The sequence below is a fragment of the Pinus tabuliformis genome, chromosome Q (assembly GCF_031772625.1).
Source record: "Pinus tabuliformis cultivar Carrire ecotype Pingquan chromosome Q, CPIR1, whole genome shotgun sequence".
Lineage (NCBI taxonomy): Eukaryota > Viridiplantae > Streptophyta > Pinopsida > Pinales > Pinaceae > Pinus > Pinus tabuliformis.
The window spans coordinates 944,811,032-944,832,424 of record NC_142296.1 but is presented as its reverse complement, the minus strand read 5'-3'; positions in this window follow the sequence as shown (position 1 = coordinate 944,832,424).

The following is a 21,393-nucleotide window of genomic DNA, read 5'->3' as shown; positions in this document are numbered from 1 at the left end:
GATTTAGTAATCAATACAAGATCATCAACATATAAAATAAGCTTTATCACAAACATCCAATTTTTCAATATATAAATCAAAAAGGGTAGGGGATAAAGGGTAACCTTGCTTGACTTCGATGTCAATTCTAAAAATTTATGAAATGCATGTTGAAGTTCTAATTTTGACTTTCGCCTCTTCATAAAGCCTATGGACAACAATTCTATATGACAAAGGAATTTCAAGTTCTTCCATTCTACGCCACAACTTATCTCTAGGGACTGTGTCAAATGCCTTTTTGAATTCAACAAAGCAGCAACATACTTCTTTGTCCCCCCAAACCTTTTTAATAATGTGTCTCAATGCGATACCCTGATCTACTGTAGAACAAGTAACCAAGTGACATCCATATCTTGGATAATTGGGATCAAACCCTTTAATAAGTGTGAACCCCATCAATAAATAATGGACTATAAGGTTCATGGTTCTAGGTTAAAGTTCTAATTGATAAAGTTCATATGGGAAAGTCACGCATTTGGTCACCTCTAAAGGTAGTCACCCCAGATATATGCATTGGTAGAAAATAATCTAGCTAGATCTGGTCTCAAGGAAATGTTACATCCTTAGATCAACTTGAACCCATGATATTCTTGGAATTTGGTTATAATAGGAAAGTGTCGACCGATGTGGGCAACATGGCTTACAACCTTTGGAATTAAGCCCCGAGTTCTAGCCACGATCGTATGCTGATTTTAATATAAGCCTTGGTGCTAAAGGGCCAATAAAATTTGAGGTTTGTGTTTTAAATAATTTTAATGAATTTGAGGCCTCTTCCTAGTGTGTATTTAAATTAAAATTTGGGGTTTTATGTACAATAGCGCTATTAGTGCTAGATTGAGGTTAAGGACCAATTAAGAACCAATTCACCTAATTTTGATTGCAAACCAAGTGTGAATGGATTTAAAGGGGAATATCAAAGAAATTGATCTAATATTTCTTGAGAAGGTATCAGTAAGAGAATCAAAGTAAATTGATAGGATAGTGTGGTAAAAAAATAGGAAATTTATATTAATTTGTGGTATAAAAGTAAGAGAAACGTGTTCAGTTTGAGAAAAAAGATAGAACATAGGGGATTTTGTGCAAAGAAGGGTTTATTCCTTCATACAATGAAGGTGAGGTATGGGTCTGAAGCATGATCACAAGAAATAAGATGCCTATGTTTTAAAGTAAAGGGATGAAGTTCAACAGAAGAACGATAAGGCAAATTGGAGAACATTACAGTGAAGGAGAAAAATTAGATATAAAGTGTCTGGAGGACAAATTCCCGGTGTAGAATTTGCAGGGATTGAGTTGTATGTTTTGTAGTAACCCCATTAAAGACGTATGTGATGATTTCAGGTAGCAACATTAAAGGTATTGTGGTAGATAATTACAGCTAGAAAATTGTAATAGAGGAAATAAGGGGAAGTGAAGCTCTCAAATGAAGAAGTGTGTGATAGAGACTCTAATTAAATTCCAATTGAAAATTATAAGTGAATGAGGATAAGGTGAAGCTTTTAAGAGGATAAGTGAGAATAATACAGAAGCCTAGAAGAGTAGAGGAAGCTCTAAAGGTTCTAAAGGAGAGAACCGAGAAGGCACCAAAAGGCCAAGTTTAGGGGAAATTTGGTGAAGCAGTTTGTAACAGAGTGAAACAAAATTGTTACTGCAGAGGCTTTGTTGCAATTAAAAATGAGCATGGAGAAGTTCATAAATTAATAAATGAATATGACTAGAGGTAGTTACATGAAGGAAGAAAGCTACAACAAGAAAAGAGAAGATTCCAAAGAAGTTAGCAAAAAGAAGATGAGTCAAGAAGAATTTGACAGAGAGATAGTTGGGTTAAAGGTGTTGAAATGTGTAACTGTTAGTGGAAACTTTTGAAATGATAGTGACCCAAGTTCAGCTTGAGCTTCCTACAAAAGAGGTCGTCATAGTCTAGATTTTTGCTGACATTTTCACTCCCTTTTTCAAAGGAGCGTCTCAGCCGAGGCGAGCTTGAACAACATAAATGATTAAGGGATCTATATTAATACCATAATATCATTTTTTCCATTAACCTTTTATCATATTCACAACCATATTATAAACGGGACATGCATTTATCACAAAATAACTTGAGACATCAGTTCCATGAATAAAAGTGACAATTTCGAAAGGGGGCTATACATTTGTCAAACCACAACAACACCAAAATTTCCAAACTCCATTTTATTAACGTTGCTTACCATTACATCATGGATCATATAGATTTGCAAGACTCTCTCAACTAGAACATCACATTAAACGTTACAGTGCATACATTAGAACTTCTGTGCAGATACAGAGTTCTGCGGTGCTTAACAACCAATAAAACTAGAACAAAGACTCAGTATATATGAAAAAGTTGTTGAATTCGTCCCTCTATGCTTCCCTTTATAGGCTCGCTCACTTGATTTGGTATTCTCAGAGGTTTCTTGATCTTGCCTTGATTTGGTCCTCTTTGACAAAATCCTAGAGTTGTTTCCCCTTTTCATGTTGATTTCTCCAAAATTTACCCCATTTTCCTGCTTTTGCAACTGCGCTTCCTTGATTTCCTGCTGCACAAGTCCCAATGCTTTAATTCTCTGCTTATTTTAATCTCATGGTGACCTAGTTATAGTATCTTTAGCCATTTACCTTCTGCAATAGTTGTTCATCATATTTTCCCAAAAAATGAAGGACCCAATAGGCCCCAACCAAAATCCATTGACTCGCCCTCGAGTCAGTGCGTTGTTGATGCATCTAGCTCTTGGCTTGCTTGTACTTCACTAGTTGCAGTTGTTTCACCTTCAAATGAAGGACCCAACTATGGCACTGTCTTCAGCACATTGTTCTTAAAGCTAGTGTATGAAGAAACAACATTATTCCATGCATCCAATACTGCATAAACCTGTCTCGCAAACTCTGCAGTCGCCTCGGTGGTAAACTCAATGGGTTGTGGACTAGATGAGCCAACTGTTCATAAATGCTTTGATTGAGAATGCTCAAAGTGATGAAGTGGTGTTGCACATCTAGACAGAGGTCACGAAGCACTCGTTTAGTGACCTGTGAGGCATCCTCTATCTAATTGATCTAGGCATCAAGTGTATCTTCTTGGGCCAAGGGTGCTTTATTCTGCTCCAAATTTGAAATTCTCATTGCCTGCGTGAATAACTACTTAACATTCTTCCAGAGTGGATAGATGGGCTGATTTTTCTTGGCAAGAATTCCACTTCAGTCACTGACTTGACTGAAAATATCTTGGGAGTCCTACATGAGTTGGGGAAGAGTCTCCTTGACATCCGATTCAAAAACGATGTTCTAAGCAACCTACTCACGGTACTGAGTATGGATTTGGTACTGCTTGAGAAATTTTAGCTACAATAGCCTGCAACTCCTGATTCCGTGCAACTAATTTTACGTATGCCGCTTCAATAACCTTATAACATTCGACAGGGGAATAGGCAGAAATGTCATCAAGATGCTCATCAACAAACACAACAACAACTGGCCACATAGAGTGCAAATTGGTAATTAAGTCTAATAGTTATTGCTCTAGATGGGATTTATCCAAGCGAAGTTGAGCACACTAACTTGTAACCAAGAGAAGCTACTGTTGATGCTGCTCAAATGTCGCTAAAAGAGCGCTACCCGAGATTACATATGAACTAGGAATTCTTCAAGTTGTGTATCAGAGGAATGAATAAATTGGAAAATTCATGGGGTGGACCATGCATGAAGCACATCTATGGAAAGTGTATCTAACATTTGGAGCCTTGCTTGTAGTGGTTGGCCACTGGTAAAAAATTTCTCTGACTAGTCTTGGAGAGAATATTCTCGCTCCTGATCATAGTCTTTGGAGATATCTTGACGAAGTTGCAATAAACTGGTGTTGGAAAAAAAGGAACAATATCATATTGTAGTGAAGTAAGAGAAAAGACTTGAAGCCATTTCTCAGGGTCATTGATGAAGGTGGAAACCTATTCAACAGTGAGCCAGGTGGATCTCGTTAGATCAGTTACACAGGTTCAGTGTCGTCGTCAGAAATTTAGTCCTGTGTCGTTCAATTTCGACAGTATTGATTATGGTTTAGGTTGTTCAGGTGATGTTAATGGATTTCATGGTGATGGTTTTGTACTTGGCTGTTGATATGTGGTTGTCATCAGTTCCGCCAGGATTTGTTCATCGATATGTGTTGTCGTTTGCCTCGCAGGATTTGGGTTGTTGACATGTGGTTTTATGTCACATTGTGACAAATGTGTTGTAAAAGGGTTTTTAGAACAAAATGTGTAAAAGTCTAAAAGACTAAACACTTAACCCAAGTCTAAAGACCTAAAACCTAAATCCATACATTAAAAGCCTAACACTAAGCTCTAGACCTAAATCTAAGTTCTAAACCTATCACATTACAACTATGTGTTAAAAACATATTAAAACATTATAAACATTAAAACTGCAGCCTACCCACGTAGGGAGCCTGACCGCAATGGGCACATGTGAACAGGAAAGCGGCTACAGGTAGTAGGTAACTGTAACCGCATCAGAACCACAGAGGAGTAACCATGAACATGTGAATGACTAGCAGTTACGGTGGTGAATATCAGTTGTAGTTAACCATAGCAGGAACCATGAGGGGAAACTGTGCTCATGTGAGTAGGTGGGGTAGCAGTGATGTGGTCATCGTAACCGCGGGAGAACACTGTTGTCCATGTGAACAACAAGAGCATTGGTAGCCGGAACTACAGGAGGAAGACTGTGGAGGTGGAAGCTTGCAGTTAGACCGTGACAGTCACATGCGGGTGGTTAACCTCTTCTGCCCGGTTAGCAAGCTGCCAGCAGTTAGGTTTAATATAAAGTTTATAAATGGGTTTTTGTTGCGGTTTTTGGTGCAAACTAATTCAACCACCAAGAAACCCTATCCTAGGTGGAAAATCATGAATAGACCGAGACTTTTGTAACCCAGATTAGAACTGATGCATTCCTAAACTTAGTGGAGGAAGTTCGAGTGCACCTTGTGAGTTTTAAAAGGCATTTTTGTTCAATGAAGTGGGGGAGAGTGGTTTTGGATTTTGTATTCAGGTTCTAGAGGTCATAGTCATTTTTGTTTCCAGTGTAACATGAGCATCCGAAGTCGGAATTGGGAACCGTGATAGGCATTGGAAAGCTGGTTCAGAGTGCTATTATTTGACAGTGACCAAAAGTGCATGCGTGCACCTTCAGTTTGGTAAAATATCTATGTAATTGACCTCTTCTATTTAAATCCTAATAAAAGTGGACCCGGGGACATTATCCAATCGGGACGAACTCCGTAATAAATTTTTATGTTTGGTATCGCTGTGTATTTTTTGTTTTCATTACTATTTTGCATCTTACTTATGTTTATCAGCTGTCGTAAAGTCTTTCTTCTCAAGCATCTCTCTCGATTTCCGTAATTTCAGTTAACATTCTATTCATTAATGGCTAATCAATTCGACATTAGTTTTAACTTATGATCATTTCAGATCATATCATTTGGTATCAAAGCAGGTTGCGTTTGTAGAGTTTTCATTGAATTTTAACCAGGTCAAAGTTGCAACGTGGAGAAGGAATCCTTGAGCAACTTGATCTAGAGATTGGAAAACGACGAGTTGTTCATAAGTTGACCATGACAGGATCTGATGCAGGTGAAAATATTGAAACTAAGATGAGTGATTAACAGTTTCAGCAATCATTCTTCACTATGCAATAGATGTTGGGAGAGTTGTACGAAGACAAGAAGGTGAGAGATGCAACTTCTTCTTCAAAGACATCGAAGAAGGAAAAAGGTAAAGGCAAGGCTGATAAAACACCTTTACCTCCACCATCTCCATCATCATCATCATCATCTTCTTCTTCTTCTAGTGAAAAATTTGAAACATAAAAGAAACTTAAGAGAACATCTCTTTTAAAACTTGATGTGAAATTTGAGTTACCTATTTATGATGGTGAAATGAATCCTGAAAAGTTAGATAACTGGATTAAGAAGTTAGAAGTGTATTGTCGTAATCAAAACATTTCTGATGATAAAATGAAAATTCAATTAGCTACACTTAGAATGGGGGGAACAACTTTAATCTGGTGGGAAAGTAAAACTCAGATAGATGTAAAGCAAAAAGGAAAATTCATCTCTTCATGGTCTAAGTTTTTAAAATCTCTTAGGAAACAATTCTATCCTTTAGGATACATGCAGCAAGATGTTATTGATTGGCAGCATTTGAGGCAAGGTAAAGGGCAAGGTGTTTAGGAGTTTACTTAGGAGTTCAGAAAGAAAGCATTGGAACTTGGTATTTCATTGGATACACGTGAAACATTATTAAAATACATCAGCAATTTACATTCATACTTGCAACATACATTATTGATGATTAATCCTGATGATTTTGACGAAGTGTGTGTTCAGGACATACATATTGAATAAGGTGGCAGACCATTCAAGTTTTTATCGCAATCATCCAAAGAGTTGGAAATCAAAGATTCCAATGATAGTAAGGGGAAGAACAATTCGAAGAGAAAGAAATCACCGATAGCTCAGAAGGAAATAATTACTTGTTCTCATTGCTAGGGAATCGGTCATGATGAATCTAAGTGTTGGGAACATCATCCAGAACTTAAGCCCAAAAAGTTCCTTAAGGAGAAGGATGAAAATAAGGCAATTGCAGCAGTCCAGCAAGATATAGGTTCAGATTCAGGTGATGAAAGGAGGATAACTGCTATGGTTATGATAGGTAAAACTTCTAACATTGGTTCAAGTTCAAATACTATTGCATCTTCATCAAACATAAATCCTTCAAATGAGGATAAAAGAGTTGAATTGTTTAATATAAGGATAACTTCTAAGAACACAAAGATAAATACAATGTTTGACAGCAGATCACAGGCCAATCTAATATCTGAATATTTAGTTAAGATTTTGGGTTTGGAAGCATGAAATCATCCAAGATGTTACCCATTAGGATGGTTAAATAAATCAACTCAGATAAAAGTCACAAAATAATGTCGATTAAGATTTTCCATTACATCTAATTACATTAATGAAGTGGAATTAGATGTGGTTCCAATAGAAATATGTGGAGTTGTCTTAGGATGTCCTTATCTCTATGATCGTGATGCGATGTTTTACATGAGACAGCATAAATATCACCTTAAGAAAGATGGGGTTGAATTTATTGTCAGAGCACATCAAAACAAAAATCACTTGAATTTAGTTAATGCTAATTAGATGAAGTGATTAATAAGTTCAAACAAGATATTTTTAATCATGTGTGTAAAGGAACAACATAACAATCAACATGATGTTTGTTCAGGTTATGAGTCTCAGCTTAAAGATAGTTTGATAAAAGAGATAGAAACTATTCCATTTCTATGTAAAACCAAACATCTTACTCATAAGAAGGGAATACAACATGAATTACAATTTGTGCCTAAAGCTTCTCTTCCTAATGTTAGAATGAATCAATTCAGTCCAAGTTTGGAAATTAACAGTTACAGGGATACATGTCAGTATTGGGGAAAGTCAATGTTAAATTTCTCTTATATTGTGTCACCATTTCATGTTTCGAATAGTTTAAAAATGTCTTTTCAATTGAAGAGGAAGCCCATTTTTTCCATATCAAAGCCTTTTCTAATGCAGTGTAAAAGTGTTAAGCGAAACTTATGCATCATGGGAAAGTGCTAATCAATGGAAACATCATTTAATGAATAAGGAAAAAGTGATTCAAACAGATCAATAGCTAACTCAATACTTTCAAAATCAAACTAAGTTGCAACAACTGTCACCATACAGTTTGATGGGTTTATTTCAGAAAGTTCACTTAGTAAATAGGAATCAGGAAAGTATGTCAACTCAAGTAGCTGGTTTGATGTCAAAAATGTCTTTGATTGTCTTTGTTGTTCCACAATATAGATTGTTAATACATGTCAATGGTATTGAACAATATCATGTAGAGACTGTTTTCAAAGATGATTATGAATCACTAACTCATGGTAGTTCATGGAAAGAAATCAATTTCCATGTTCATAACAGGTTGTTTGACTATCATCGCAAGTTGTTCATACCAAAGATGGATGGAATAGGTCACCGAATCAAAATGTGCCATGGTCAGCATCATCAGGGTCATCACTTTTAGGTGATTGATCGAATGTATTGGTACATCATCAAGGCAAGGTGGAAAGTGAGGGAGCTCTACCCTCATCGACTATTTGTTTAGTCAAGATTTTGTGGTCCAAAAGCTTTCAAGTGGAGAGGATTGATCCAACAGGATCTCGTTAGATTAGTTACACAGGTTCAGTGTCGTCGTCAACCATTCAGTCCGGTGTCATTTAGTTTCGAAAATGTTGATTATGGTTCAGATTGTTCAGGTGATGTTAATGGTTTTCATGATGATGATTTTGAACTTTGCTGTCGACATGTGGTTGTTTTTAGTTCTGCCAGGATTTGGTCATCGACATGTGTTGTTGTTCGCCTCACAGGATTTGGGTTGTCGACATGTGGTTTTATGTCACATTGTGACAAATGTGTTGTAAAAGGGTTTTTAGAACAAAATGTGTAAAATTCTAAAAGACTAAACACTTAACCTAAGTCTAAGGACCTAAAACCTAAATCCATACATTAAAAGCCTAACCCTAAGCTCTAGACCTAAATCTAAGTTCTAAACCTATCACATTACAACTATGTGTTAAACCTAACACATAAAACTTTGTATTGAACTCTCGACATATGTTATACACATATTAAAACATTACAAACATTAAAACTGTAGCCTAACCGCGTAGGGAGCCTGACCGCAATGAGCACATGTGAACGGAAAAGCGACTACAGGTAATAGGTAACCGTAATCGCATCAGAACCACAAAGGAGTAACCGTGAACATGTGAATGACTAGAAATTACGGTGGCAGATATCAGTGGTAGTTAATCGTAGCAGGAATTGTGAGGTGAAACCGTGTTAATGTGAGCAGGTGGGGTAGAAGTGACGTGGTCATTAGAACCGCGGGTTAAACGCATCACAGTAACCGCGGGAGAAGACTGTTGTCCATGTGAATAACCACAGCATTGGTGGCCAGAATCGACGGAGGAAGACTACGGAGGTGGCAGCCTGTGGTTAGACCACGATAGTCACATGCGGGTGGTCAACCTCCTCCGCCCGGTTGGCAAGCCCCCAGTAGTTAAGGTTTAACATAAAGTTTATAAATGAGTTTTTGTTGCGGTTTTTGGTGCAAACTAATTCAACCACCAAGCAACCCTATCCTAGGTGGAAAATCATGAATAGACCGAGACTTTTGTAACCCATATTAGAACTGATGCATTCCCAAACTCAATGGAGGAAGTTCGAGTGCACTTGGTGGGTTTTAAAAGGTAGTTTTTTTCAATGAAGTGGGGGAAAGTGGTTTTGGATTTTGTATGCAGGTTCTGGATGTCATAGTCATTTTTGTTTTCAGTGTAACAGGAGCATCCGAAGTCGGAATTGGGAACCATGATAGGCGTTGGAAAGCTGGTTCAAAGATCTATCCTTTGATAGTGACCAGAAGTGCCTTCATTCACATCCAATTTGGTAAAATCTTTGTGTAATCGACCTCTTCTATTTCAATCCTAATAAAGCGGTCGTCCATCTTGAAAGCGGATCTAGAGACGTAGTCCATCAGGGAAAAAATTTGTAATAAATTTTGTTGTCTAGTATCACTGTGTATTTGCTATTTTCATTACTGTTTTGCATCTTACTTATGTTTATCAGCTGTCGTAAACTCTTTCTTCTCAATCTGGTCTCTCGGTTTCCGCACTTTCAATTAACATTCTATTCATTAATGGCTAATCAATTCTACATCAGTTTTAACTTATGATCATTTTATATCACGTAGAGAGAACTAAACTGGGTGGGGAAGAAGAGATAGTGGGGGCAGGAACAATCAACTCAGAGGCTTGCGGTAATGGAGACAAAGGAGTGACAATGGATGGAAGCAAAAACTTGAAAGTGATAGCGACCGACTTAGTATCCATGTTGGTGGGTTCATCAAACCTTGTAGCAGAATTAGGGTGGTCTGAGATGGTTTCTTCAGAAGTCCTTGGTGAAGCATTGGAGGTGGAGAGTGGAGAAGGGGGATGCTCCTTAGTGATAGGGGAAAGAAGTGTAATAGTTGCAGGACGTTCATTGGTAATATCAATGACGATAGATGAAGTTGAGGTAGGATTCAGAGGGGCAAATGAAGTGGTGGTGGTAGCTGGTGAGAGAGTGGAAGCTATAGGAATTTGCAGGGTAAGTTCCTCAAATAGAACACCAAAGGGCACTGCTCACAAACAGATCACAGATCAATACACCAGTGTTATTGATGTGGTTAAAACCCTCAAAGAGGGAAATAGTCCACGACCTGAGCCAACACGGCCCCTTCAGGCAATTTATTAATAAAAGAAATAAAATTTACATAAGCTTCTCTCATGAACGGTGTTAGGCCCCTATACTACTAGTGTAACCCCTTATTGTTATTAGTACAACCCACTTATTATATTGATGTACCCATGTAGTGCCCATATTGTTACTCTTATGCCCCATAGAAGCCCACTATTGTTATTATTGTGCCCTTACATTATTATTGTTATGTTGGCTTTGATTATGTTATGACCCCTTAGACTCCTATATATAGAAAGGAGGTATTTTCATTTGTATCATCCAAGAATTGTTCATTTATGTAATGTAAAGGAGGTTTCCCCCTCGAAGAGGCTGAATTCTAATGCATTGATCTATCTTTTCTATATTTTCTTGAGCTGGTTTCATAACATTTGGTATCAGAGCTTTGGATTCTAGGGTTTCACTGCTCCAAACAGGTCATCGTGGCATTTTCGCTATAACTTTTTTTTTGTGACGTTTCAGAAGTCGCAAAAAAAAACCCATTTTGTAAGACATTGTGCTGAACCTTGGGTCCAAATTTCAGAGCTTTTCGCACTATATTTTCGGAGATATTATCTGAGGAAGTTGCTCTTTTTACAGACTCCTGAATTACATTCCAAACAGGTGACCTAGGGAAAATCGTCATAACTTTCGCTCTGGGGATCAGATTGAAATTTCGTGAGAAGGTGCAGAAAGAGGACGGATTGTAGTTTCTTGTATATCTTTTTCAAAGACAAAGGTCGAAAAATTGAGACGCGACACTTTATACAAGTTCGCTCTTCTGGAAAGGTCTATAATCAGGTCATCTTGGGAGATTGTGCATAACTTTTTAGTGGAGAATCCAATTTGGATCAGATTGGTGGCATTGGAAAGAGGACATAGAGGGCTACTACAGGTAGCAATTTCAGAACTTAAATATCTGAAAGTATAGAGTTATAGTTGTTTCAAGATCGAGGCCCTAAAATCAAGAAAAAGCAAGATGAGGAAGTTTGATGGCAAGGATCCGGTAAATTGGATACTTCAGATGGAGCAATATTTTGATCTACATGGTGTACCACTGTTACAAAAGGTATGTATTGCATCTTCATATTTAGAACCGGATCAATTTTTATGGTATAAAGGGCTTTGTTCTCGTAAACAAATTGTTACGTGGTCAATTCTCACGGAGGAAATGATAACACATTATGAGGATACAAAGAGCAACACCTTTTTTGGAGCAACACCACAACAATTGGAAGGAGTAAAAGGGGCTTTGTGACATATTGAAAAGTAAAATTATGGCAACAAGGAAGTCTACCCCTCATAACTATAAAGATGGAAGTGTTGTTTCTCCTAGCCTTCCACAACCTACAAGGGTTACACCACAACTATTGGAAGAAAAAAGAGAAAAAGGGCTTTGTTACAATTGTGACAACAAATGCACTAAAGGTCATAAGTGTGCTGACAAGAAATTATTTTACATAGAGTATGAAGAGGAGGAAGAAATGGATCAAGAAACATCAAAAGAATAGGATATATGCCAGGACCCAACCCCAGAGAAAGAAGAAATGAATAAGACCATATCTTGTAAAATATTGGCAAGAATGACCACTCCTCAAACTCTCAAGATAGAAGGATATATCAAGAAGAAAAAGGTGGAAGAAGTGAAAGATCACATCAAGAAAGAAGAAATGAATCCAACCATATCTTGTAATTCATTGGTCTGAATTACCACTCAAATTATCAAGATAGAAAGACATATCAAGAAGAAAAATGTTCAAGAAGTGAAAGATCACATCGAGCGTCAAGAAATGAATCCAACCATATCTTGTAAAGGATTGGAAGAAATTACCACTCCTCAAACTCTAAAGATAGAAGGACATATCAAGAAGAAAAAGGTTCAAGCAGTGAAAGATCACATCGAGCATCAACAACAAGTTCTCCAACTTTTAAAGGATAACGCCACTTCGGTGCAAAATCAAATGAAACAACAGGTAGATCAACATCATAGTGAATTTTTTTTTGATGTAGGTGATTGCGTATTTTTACTGCCACATCTAAAACAAGCTATTTATGAGAAGGAAATGTTGGCAATACTACATGCACTTAAAAAATGGCGACCTTACCGAATGGGAAGACTCTTCGAGGATGAGGATGTGGAAGCATTGTTTTGTGCTATTTCTATTATCCAACCAGATTGGATAAACGAAGCAAGGGATGAATGGAAGAAGGACAAAGAAGTATGGCCACTTATTCAAAAGTTGCAAAAGATCCCAATTCAAACAATATTACCAGAAATTGAAGAGGAAGGAAAAATCATGTTGGAACCTGGAGTAGTCATAGAAACCAGAACTCGACAGCTACGAAATCGATTAATTTCAGAGTATCTCATCAAGTGGAAGAACTTACCTGCTGAAGATTCCACATGGGAGGACAAGAATTTTATACAGAAGCATCAAGAACTACTCAAGCATTGAGGACAACGCTTTTTAAAGGAGAGGGGCATGTTAGGCCCCTATACTACTAGTGTAACCCCTTATTGTTATTAGTACAACCCACTTATTATATTGATGTACCCATGTAGTGCCCATATTGTTACTCTTGTGCCCCATAGAAGCCCACTATTGTTATTATTGTGCCCTTACATTATTATTGTTATGTCGGCTTTGATTATGTTATGACCCCTTAGACTCCTATATATAGAAAGGAGGTATTTTCATTTGTATCATCCAAGAATTGTTCATTTATGTAATGTAAAGGAGGTTGCCCCCTCGAAGAGGCTGAATAATAATGCGTTGATCTATCTTTTCTATCTTTTCTTGAGCTGGTTTCATAACAAACGGTCACCCTACAAATGACCCTCCATGCTCTTTAAATAGAGATCATGGACCATTTGGGTGTTAAGCCACAGATCAAGTGTCGGTAATACCGAGGAGAGAATGAACCATCGGATCACTTTATATCTAGAACATATCGTGACCGTCAGATTGTAAGTTACAAATGTCCATAGTAAAGAAACACACTTTACCTAACTCTACACTAGACCAAGTTATACTTAACTATTTCCTATGTGTCAGAATATTCTAACATCCCCCCTTAAGAACAACTTGGGATAGGATTGAAGGATGTACAAATATGACACGATAGGAGAAGGAAGGAGGCATTAGAACCTATCCCCCCTTAGTGAAAACTTCCCAAAATCTAATCATAAATGTAAGTTTAGTAAACTTTGCCTCTGTGAGAGCCTTTGTAAAGATGTCTGTAACTTGCTGATCGGTGGAACAATATTGCATTTTAAGAACATGGTCATGAATGAGCTTTCTGATGAAGTGCATCTGTAGTTCAATGTGTTTTCTATGCTAATGGTGGGCTGGATCTTTGCATAGTTGAATGGCACTTTTATTATCACACCAAAGTGTAGTCGGATGCTACTACTGAAAGCCAAACTCTGACAGGATCTGATGAAGCCACAGGGCTTCCTTACTAGCTTCTACAACACCATGATACTCTGCTTCTGCTAAAGAAAGAGAAATGACACTTTGTTTCTTGCAAGCCCATGTAACTGGTCCCAAACTAAGAGTGAAGACATAACCTGCAGTAGACTTTCGACCATCAGGGTCACCCGTCCAATCGGAATCAGTGAAACCAACCAATAGAGGAGATGCTTCTACACTATAATTAATCCCAAACTGAATTGTATCTCGAGCATAACAAAGTATTTTTTAGATTCTTTCAAATTAATTTCATGTGGGTTTTTCATAAACCGAGTAATAAGTCCAGGAACAAAGGAAAGGTCAAGACGAGTATGGGTTAGATACAAAAGTTTTCCTACAAGCTGACGGTATAAGGTAGAATTAACTTCAAGGGAGGTACAAGTGACTGAAAGTTTAGCTCCAGATTGAAAGGGAGAAGGGGCTGGCTTACAACCTTCCATGTGAAAGTGGCAAAGAAGATCACAGACATACTTGGGCTGGGAAAGGGAAATACCTTCCTTGGATTGCAAGACTTGAAGACCAAGAAAATAATGCTAGTGTCCTAAGTCTGTAATTTCAAACTTCTTTTTAAGGCTAGACTTCACATGGTTTATAAGGTTGGGTTCACTACTAGTAAGGATAAGATCATCAACACAAAGAACAAGAATGATAAGAGACTTACCCACTTTCTTGGTGTAGACAGTATTGTCAGAATGACACCTAGAAAAACCAGTATCTAAACGAAAGCTATCCATTTTGGCATACCAAGCCCGAGTGGCTTGTTTGATACCATAAAGGGATTTCTTAAGCCGACATACAAGGCTAGAGTCTGTTTGTAAAAATCTAGTAGGTTGCTCCATATAGATTTCTTCATGGAAGTCCCCATGCAAGAAGGCAGATTTAACATCCATCTGATGGACTTCGCATTTGAAAGAGGCAGCAAGGGAAAGAATAAGGTGGATAGAGTTCATTTTGGCAACATGGGAGAAGGTTTTAGTATATTCAATGCCTTCAACTTGTGAAAAACCCTTAGCAACAAGATGAGCTTTATGTTTATCAACTTTTCCATTTGGTCCATACTTGGTTTTGTAATCCCATTTGCACTAACAAGTTTTCATCCCTTTGGAAGAGGAACAAGATGCCATGTATCATTTGCTAGTAATGAACGATATTCTTCATTCATAGCTGCGCCGCAATCTAGATGGCCTGAAGCTTCTGCAAAAATGTTAGGATCATAATTTGCTGAAGCTTGAGCCAGTAAAGAAGAGGCTCTATCGAACTGAGAACGTGTACGTCGCTGATCTGTAGGATCACCTGCAAGAGCGCTTGCTACATCCCAAGTAGCATGGAACCATTTTGGAAGCTGAGGAGATGAAGGAGGATCCTAAGAAGGTGGGGGAGGGTTGTCATCCTCACTATAAATCACTATGCACAAGTTGTAAAGGGGCTGAGGTGTGCCAAGAGGCACGTTTTTCAAAACTATCCCAATGATGTTTTCCAAGTACACATCCGGAACAAACACCATCTCTACAAGATACCATAGGAAGACTTGTCACCATATTTTCTTTACATAGATTTTGAAGGGAGCAATAGTTTAAGTGACCAAATCACTCATGCCAAAGGTTGCTCACTTCATCATTATGAGCAACAAATATCGAGGGAAGAGTGGATGACACAAAGTTGTTAAACTTATACAACCTTATAGAATCATCAACAATGCCAGTAGCTAAAATCTGTCTAGGATCTCTTAGGTTGTTGATTACAACATCATAAGGTGAAAATTCAACGATTTTACGTTCACTTGAATGAGTTATTTGATATATAGATAAAAGGTTGCAAGATAAGGTTGGAACACATAATGCATCATTAAATTGACCATTGTCTAGATGAACAATTCTAGTCCCTACAATACTAATAGATCTATCATCACCAACATATATATTTTTGGTGTTACAATCATTTAAAGAAGAAAACATGGCTTTGTTTTTTGGTCATGTGATAAGAAGCTCCAGAATCAATGAGCCACTCATGAGAATGAGAAGAAGAAGATACGTTTAGTGCATAACCAGACCAAGATGCTTGACAACCACATGCAGAAAGTGCTATTCCTGAAGATGAAGTTGAAGTTGAAGAGTACTCCAAATGGATGTTATGCTTCTTCATTGCCACTTCCAAGGATTCCATCTTCTTAAAGCATTGGATTCGAAGTGGCCATCTCGATTACAAAAGTTGCAATGTGTATCAGTCTTCTTCCGTTTTCTTTTATTTTCGTTATCAGTTTGTTGAATTGATTTTTCATTTTGAGAATGCAATTTCTTAGGACCCTTGTTTGGTTTAGGACCATTCTTTTTAGGATACTGCTTCTTAGGATTCTTTGAATTTGGTTGTTGCTGGGCAGCTAAGGCTTTCTTAGAAGAGTTTCCAAGATTAAGAAGACCAAGATGTAAGAGTTTTTCTTGTTATCTTATTAAAGAATCACAAAAGGCATCAAAAGAGGGGGACTTGTAGTCTTTTCCTTGAGAAATAAAGGCTTCTCTAGTAGAATGGAAGGTGGAAACAAACACAGAGTAGGCTGGTCCCAACTTAGTAAGAATGGAATAAATAAGGCTACCATCTTCTTTCTTAACCTTAACACCTTCCAAGAGAAGTCTAAGGGTCTTGAACTTGGACAAAAAATCTTCAATGGAAGAAAAATTATTGGGGTCCAACATAAGCAACTCATTTTCGAGTTGATGGGCTCTAATTTCATTTTTAATTCCAAAATTTTTAGTGAGTTGTTTCATTGCTTCATTAGGGGTATCAAGTTCTGCGATATGGAATCTAAGGTCTAGAGAAATAGATATCCCTATTAACCCATGTGCTTGATCTTGCCTATTTTCCCATTTGGCTGCCTTATCTTCATCTTTAGGTTTAGTTTCTTGGCCTGAGGCTATTCTGTAAAGACCTTTACTTCTAAGTAAATCCATAATGTAGGACCACCATTGGAAGTAGTGGTGCTGTCAAGAATAACTTGGCATGAAATTTCCATTTTAACAGAAACTGAAGTTGTAGATGTTGAAACTAAGTGTTCCAATGGAAATATCTCGAAAAATTAGGCCAATTAAAAAAAAATGGCTCTAAAAATGACTTCTGGATGAAGAAGTTATGGATTTTTGAAGAAAAGTTGTTGAAGATGCTGATGAAGTGTGTGAATGTGCGGAAGTGAATGATAATGTTATATTTTAAAAAAATCCACCATTTTTTCCTACAAAACAAAAAACCACACAACCCAACATGGACATACAAAAAAAACCAAACCTTATGGCTTGAAATTAGCTTTTGTCGGAAACTAAATATTTTCCCCTATGTTTCTGATTTTCTGAGATCACACTAAGGCACGGTGGAAAAGAGCATATGCATGAGAAAAATCCTTCCTTTCTATTTATGATTTGCCCAGATCGCACAGAGTCATAGGGCAAAGAGAATACGCAGAAATGAAAGGTACAGATCTGGAAATAAAAAACAGACAACTAAATAACGAAATAAAGAGAGAGATAAATAACTAAAATTGCAAATAAAGACTGTATACTTCTAGATCTTAAAATTGACGTAGCTAGGGCTACCAGAAACCTTTTCGTGTGAGACGAAAGGGTTTCCTCATTGAAATAGATGTTTCTAACACAATAGAGTAGTCGTCTTGGCCCGAAAGTGGTCAAAAATAGTAGATCTAGGAAACGACAGTCAGATGTAGTTATGTCTGTTGGACACCTAATCCTCTAAGGGTTAGTGTGGAAGCTGAATAGACTAAGGAAGTCCAAGAGACATTGGGATGTGGAAGCCAACAGTCACACGATGTACTATAAATGCATAACATTTGTTAATAATAAATGAACTCTCGTGTTTTATCTTTCATACTATTTCTTTCATGTGTGTGTTTAACATGGTATTAGAGTAGGCCTATTCCTACCCTTCGTAATTAGTTTGAGCCATCTATTTTATGGCCTTTCTGTGCAGATTAGTTCTGCATTTCATGAATGTTTTATCAGCCATATTTTAGCTGCATTTTCTGCACACAATTCCCCAGATAGAAAAATTCTAACATACCTCACGCTAATTCTTCCACTGGTCTGACATACCTGCTCCTTTCGCTGCTGGATACCTGCTCTTGCTGCGAAAAATTGTGCATTGAGACTGTTATCCAAGCCACTGTGTTGTTTGCACACTGCTCCTCTGTCTACGCTCAAAGATTCATAGTCACGCTATCATTACGCGTCCTTGTATTCTGTTGAACCCTTTAAATACTGTATCGAAATATATTTTTTTCATGTGTTGTCAACTCCGCATTTTATATACTCCCAATTGTGTTAAACAATACAACCGATGGCCAGTGTTAATACCATTCCATTGAATATTGCCATACCAGTCCTCGCCTCCTCCCATACGCTGTTGAATGCTATTATATCTACGTTGTTGAATGGTATAATGTTGCCTGTGTTGGATGTTGTCCATTACCATTGATACACAGTTTATATTAAGGTTGCTAGATTCTTTCCACGAATGTGTATAGCTATGGTTGATGCCAGTTGACTCAATGAAAATTTCTCCTCCACATTGAATTTGCAGCCTATTGCAGCTAATTCTTGGTGATGTATTGCCTGCAACCTTGTTTTGGGAGACTTGAAGATTTCTTATTGTCTCTCGCTGCTCAACCCTCGGCCCTCCACACTGCGTTGCTGCTCCAATTGATACGCTGTGGGGAACCATTAAAGATCTACGCAAGACCAAACGTTACATCCTTTGTTGCAATTAGACTACTGGATCGTCAAAATTCTATCTAAGGAGCAGAAAGATGCATTTGAAGGAATGCACGCAAAGGTTGTCCAGGATTGACACAATGTGGAGCAAGCATTGAATCGATTCATTTGATTCAAAATCTAGTTTTGTTGGTAAAATTGTTTTGCACTAAACATTTTGAGATTTCTTACTATATACAATATTTGGAATGGTATATATTAAATTGAACATTGAGAATTAAAAGTGGCATTGATTCATCTTCATTTGACTCAACTACTCTTCCAATTGACTTTTATATGTGCATTGAAACAAGTGTAATATTGGGCGTTGAATGGATTATGTTGTTGAAACAATGAGTTCAATCTTTATGATGGTTAGAGGTTCAATATATCATCCCAAATGCTACACAATGCGAAACCAATTGTTGTGGGTCAAATATTATTGCGCAAAGATTTTGGTTGTGCATACATAGTCCAGTAAATAGAAAAATATCAACCTATTTTCTGTTGATTTTTTGAGACTTGTCTCTAAGGGCTCCGTGTTAAGCTGCCGAAGAGAAGCGAGGATCTACATTGCAATGAAATCCTTGTAATAAGTTCACTTGCTAAGGAACCATTATCACTGTCCTATCGTTAATACTACCCTCGCAACCCATCGTCATGAAGGCCAAGCTTAGAAGATCAAGGAGGCAGTTTGGGACAAATGTCTCCCCCATAATCACCAGAAATATGTTTCATTCCTTTTCACCTTCCCAGATTTTAATTGCAAAGACATTTGTCATTAGCTGCTCCCAGTGCATACCAACATTGTTGTTAGTGAATGAAATACTGGATTGAGCTTCAGCATATTGATGTACTGGAAGTTATTATAGAATGTTATATCGACTTCTCATCATCTTAGAGATGGTTGGTTTCTTCAATATCTTTATCCAGCGCTCATCAATTCAACATATATATCTCACACAGTTCTAAAAGATACATTGATCACTGTATCACAGAAATATGAAGGTGGACATTATAGTTTTGTATCTGTAGTGTGTTTGGAATGGTTTGTAATGGCCATTGCAGTGCACATGGAAGGATGAAGATTAATTTGCTGGTTAAGGATGTATCCCTCAATAATCATGGGATGGCTTTCATGTAAAATATATAGAATAAAACAGCCTTGATTGAAAGAATAATCAAGAGACATGTCAACTGAACTATACAATATCATTCATATGAAGTTCATATTGTTGAACCCAGGCCATATCTGTTTTGATGGCTCTATATAAAGTGAAATAGTGAATAACGCAATAGTTTCTCCACTAGATCTCGATCATCATGACCAAGAGTTATAGAATGTGGGGTTTTCGATATTTGAACTAATTTGGAGATTGGAGACTATTGAGATTGGAGACTATTGAGAGCTTCTTTGTCTTGGCATTGTATTAGAGTTTGGAGTGCGTTGAGGTCCTCATTGTTTTAATATTTTTTTGAGGTTAAAAAATGGCTCCAATTGGTGCAATATTAGAGTCACTAGACAATCTAATACTCTCTACTATGGATAATATAATCAAAATCAACAAGGATTTTCTCACCGATATTCACAGTTGTTTACAAGATGTACATGACAAGATTGAATTTTTTCAGCTTGAATCTCAACTACAACAGGAAGAATTACAGCAGTGGAGTCATCATTATGAACTTGTTTCTGTTCAGAACATTGAAACAATCTCCCATAAGCAACAAGTTCATTTAGATACAGTGCCCAATAAAGCAACAACTGTACATGCAAATGCAGAAATTCAGTCTGCACTTCCCAAGTCAGTCATCAGACCTTGGGAAGAACTTTTCCACAACAAGCACAAAACTGGTCTTGGATATGACAAGGACATGTCCTTTCATATTCCAGACTACTCCAAACCAATCCAATTTCAAAGTGCTGGATTTCTTCAGGACGATTCATCTTCACCTGCTCCTCATGACAGTTCACCTTCAGCTATTTCAGATTCTGGTTCTCTTCCACAGCAGCCACAACAGATTGTGAAATGCCAACACTGTGACCGAGTTGGCCATATGAAAGATCACAGTTTTGATCTTCATCCATGTAAGCACTGTCATAAAACCAGTCATCAAACAAATTCTTCGGAAACAAACCTCCTGCAAGAACAAAGATTCATCTTGGATGGATCGCTTCTTGGCAATGGGCATCAACAGCCAAGAAGATATGTTGGTCACATGTCAGAACTTGTTCTAGAGTATTGAACAGTCTTGCAATTTATTTTTCTCCATCATCTCACCTTGTATCTGACCGGGGGGGAAATGATGGTCATCTATAAGCTTCAAAGCCACATCAAGTGAGCCTGAGCCACAACCTACCATACCATATTCATAGTTGTAGCTAGAGACAAAGATGCCCCCGAGCATGCCTTCAGTTGGTAATCTGGGACACTTCCTCTAGTAGAAGACTTCAACTTCTTACTAGTTTCAGAAGAATTCCAGGAATAGAATTGGGGACACTTCCTCTAGCAGAAGACTTCAACTTCTTGCCTGTTTCGAAAGAGTTCCAGGAATTACATTAAGGATTTTAGAGTTCTTGGTCATCCTTAAACCATCACAAGTTGAGACTTCCCTTTTCAGGTTGAAGTTCTCCCTTTTATGCGGGGTGAGACCTCCTTTTCATGTTTGAAGGTTTCCCTCTTCAAAACATTAGGAACACTTCCTCTAGCAGAAGACTATAGATTCATGCCAAAATTGGAAGAGTTCCGGGAAC